At 36.0% G+C, this 4,044-nt stretch overlaps 1 long non-coding RNA gene across 1 annotated transcript; it reads left to right on the top strand.

Moving 5' to 3' along the window:
* The first annotated feature begins 1,284 nt into the window (after positions 1-1,284).
* On the top strand, positions 1,285-2,493 carry LOC127836893 (uncharacterized). Its single transcript, XR_008028987.1, has 3 exons — positions 1,285-1,311; positions 1,467-1,564; positions 1,722-2,493. It is a non-coding gene; the product is annotated as an uncharacterized LOC127836893 (long non-coding RNA).
* Positions 2,494-4,044: the final 1,551 nt, after the last annotated feature.

Below are 4,044 nucleotides of genomic sequence, written 5' to 3'. Positions count from 1 at the left end.
TGTTGGCTCCACTTCACACGATACAGTCATTGTAGTTTAATTGAAAAACGCATCTTACAATGTGAGATGAGTTCTGGGTTCAGGCCCCAGCAGTGGCCTATCATGTGTGATATACAGAGCCATTATGATTAAATATACACAGTTATCTTTTTAAACAATACAATTAAATATAAGGAATAATGTTAAAGGGCATTGCTGCTTAGCCATTTTTGGGATTGTATTGTGATTTTTGGCCAAATTTGGCACTGAATAACAGGGTTTATATACATCCCAAGCATAAATGCTTCTAAATTTGTAAAAAAGAAAAACAAGTCGAAGTGTGCAGAATATTAAAAATTTGCAACTTTCTGATGTCTAAAGGTCATTAAATGCCACTTAAAGTTTACTTTTTTTTTGTACAAAATGACCCATTTTGTGCTGTCCATTATTGGTTAATGTTTTACGCCGTCAGGTCCAAAAACGCTCATTCTGTAGCTTGTTTGGACTATAATCTATAATGTGGCCAAGTTTCAGCAGATTCGGCCCAGTGGTTCTGATTTTATACGCAGTGACTAGCTTTTATTAGTCCACTACCGGTTTCACCGGAGGGGACTTATGGTTTGTGCTCTGTGTGTCCGTCAGTCAGTCAGTTAGTCTGTCACACTTTTCTGAATCCTGCGATAACTTTAAAAGTTCTTAATATTTTTTTCATGAAACTTGAAACATGGATAGATGGCAATAAGGGCATTATGCACGTAATTTCATTTTGTTCCTACGTCAAAAATTCTGGTTTCTATGGCAATAAATAAAAAAATAAAATAAATTCTGACAATGGTGGAGCCGGTAGGGGACAAATTTGCTTGACAATAGTATTGTTGAGTATTACTCACTGACTTATGCATATGCGCTCGGCTGTTTTTCGGAGAATACCTGAGGTATTGTCATAGCCAGCTCATGGTGTCGTGTCGTGTCTTTTCGCCGTCCGGCGTCCGCCATGCTAAAACCTTAACATTGACCCATTGTACCCACAATTTTCGTACCCACATTTTTTTTCGTAACCAAAATGTTCGTACCCACATTTGCAATATGTTGGACAACTCGCCCCAATCGAAAGACATGAAGCAGCTTCCGTTACTGTTTGCGGTGATGGCCGGAAAAAACAGTGAAGACTACACACAGGTAATTGTTTTACCGTTACAGTTCGTACCCTTACGGATATTTACATATGCTTAAATATACAGTATTAACAAACATTCGCTCACAGCCTGTGAATGTTTTCACACTCATGCAAACTTGAAAGTATGGCGGCACGTGCAAAGCCTCGGTCTCCAGGTAATAAATATAATTATGGATGTGTATAAATAATTTTATGATTGTACTTACGAAAATTTAAATTTTCGCCGTTATATAAATCTAGGAAAAAAATAACACATACAAATGCCGATGTTTCATATCACTTATTATATAGTATTTCATTGATTTTACAGAGCGCCTACAGTCAACGCGACACTGTATTCACCTTTGTCCGCAAGGTCATGTCTATACCGTTCCTGCCAGCGGAACATGTGGAACCAGCGATTATGAGGTAGATTATATATTTGACAAATACACAAAGAAATACAAAAAATAACTGGATGGCCACGTTTCACTTATTTAGAAATAATTCGAAAAACCGTTCAGACTATTACTTTACAAATTACTGGTCTCTTGTAATAGTACTGATTCATTTTTATTTGTTTCAGACTGAAAGAAAAAACAACAGACGAACGCCTGGCCGACCTGCTAGAGTATGTGGACAGGACATAGCTTAAATCTTTGGTGTGGGGACCTGAAAATTGGAGCGTGTTTGGTCGGAGTGTCCGAACAAATAATGACTGTGAAGGGTGGCACTTGAAACTAAATCAGCAAGCCAAGAAAGCCAATTTGCCTTTCTACCTACTACTGACCCTTCTTTGTGAAGAGGCTTCCCTTCTCCCAACACAGGTGAAGATGGTATCAGAAGGAAAGCTATCCAGGCGACAACGAAGGAAGAACACGTCTCTCCAGGGGAAAAATCTCCAAGCTGTGGGAAGCGTACGAGAGCGGAGAATTGTCAGTCAACGGCCTACTGAGGAAATGCAGTGGCATTTATGGACCAAATGCATGAACGTTGCTCATTTGATGTCTTTCTGATTGTTGGAAATGTTTCAACCCTTGTTTTTGAAAAGCTTGTTTGTGTGTGAAAGTTACTGTGTGTTTGTAATGTTTTACCATTATTATATTTTTTAAATGTTTGATAATATTCATCATTTACGGACCAAATGCCTGCCTGAAAGTTGCTAGATTGAATTGAAATAAATTATTGCTCATTTGTTGTTTTTTTTTCTTCTGATTGTTAGAAATGTTTCAACCATTGTGTTTAAAAGCTTGTTTCTGTGTGAAAGTTTGTGTTTAATTATTACGGATGTTTGAAATGTTTGATAATTTTCATCATGGCTCATTACAACCTGTGTTTGTAATGTTTTAAAAGTATTAAAGATGTTGGAAATGTTTGATAATATTTTGTGAAAGTTTGTGTTTATTATTACGGATGTTTGAAATGTTTGATATTATTCATCAAGGCTCATTACAAACTGTGTTTTAAAATTATTTTTAAAATGAGTTAATAAATGGAAATGTTTGATAATATTTTGAATTGTCTTTTCATTCATAAATCTGTGTTATTTATTTCATTTAATATGCTAAAATTGATGCTTTGTATGTTTTCAATAAAAACAAATGTTAGTATCGTGAGTCTGTAATTGTTATAAATTATGAATAAAATTATGAATATAACACATTTCTATTTTTATTTTTTTCCCCATGTATTATTCGTTTTGTGTATTCAGCATTCCTTTTAAAGTCAAAAATGTTATTTAATACATTTTTTTCACAAAGAGTATTATATATATGACAAAATATTTCGTTGCACGCTGTCATTTAATTTGGGGCGAGTTGTCTTTTATTTGGGGCGAGTTGTCTTTCGATTGGGGCGAGTTGTCCAATATATTTGGGGCGACTTGTCCAGATTTTCGGGGCGACTTGTCCTGGGGCGAGTTGGCTTTGGGGCGAGTTGTCTGGTAACCTTGTTTAGTACCCAAAATTTGTGTTCCCACATTTTCTTACCCAAATTTTCGAACCCACATTTTTTTAGTTCCCACTCATTCCATCCCGCGAAACCCTTAAGGTGTCGCAACTCTAGTATGGAATGAGTGATGTATTGGACGTCATCATTGATGACGTTCATTCGAACGAATGATAAAGGGGGCTAAGTTTCGTTAAGTTGGTGCAAATCACTGCGATTTGAGTTTCTTGAAAACTGGCCCAGCACGTTTGCTGAAATTTGACATGTATATGGACAAGAATGCGATCTACCTGTTGGCGTAGGCGTTATACCTGGCAAAAATCAAGTTTTTTTATTAAATCACGTAAAGATTTCGCAAGTTCTACATAACCGGATTTACAAAATGCGGTATGTGAATATACCGAAGCCCTACCGAAATCTCCGAAATCAAACTTTGATAAAAACAATGTTTCATTAGTGATTTCAGTGTATTTCGCAACAATCTATATTAAAATACGCAGTTTTTCGATAAATAATAAACATTAATGGGGATTTCGTGGGATCTCGGGGATTCCTGGGGAAATTTTGGTAATTACGGGAATTTCGGTATTTCTTCACACCCGTCAACATGGCCGACTTCGTCAGAATGAACGCTTAGAAAGTATTTACAAAAAAACATCATCACAAACGATGTTAAGTGAACCTGTTTTGTAGATAAGTATACGATCCATTGGAAAACACTAACATTTGACATAAAAAAACGCCAGTGGATATGGAAATCTTCATCGTTCGAAATAGCAGACGGCGTCAAGACTCAAAGGCTGCTAATACATGTTCGAAAAGAACTCGAGAAAGTATTAACAAAATAACATTATTAAAAATGATGTAAAGTGAACGCTAATTCGCTGTTTTGTAGATAAGTATACGATCTATTGAAAAACCATAACATTTGACACAAAAACACCCATGGATATGGAAATCTT

This window comes from Dreissena polymorpha, chromosome 7 (genome assembly GCF_020536995.1).
Source record: "Dreissena polymorpha isolate Duluth1 chromosome 7, UMN_Dpol_1.0, whole genome shotgun sequence".
Taxonomy (NCBI): domain Eukaryota; kingdom Metazoa; phylum Mollusca; class Bivalvia; order Myida; family Dreissenidae; genus Dreissena; species Dreissena polymorpha.
The sequence above is the reverse complement of the archived record's forward strand: the minus strand, read 5'-3'. Positions and strand labels throughout refer to the sequence as shown.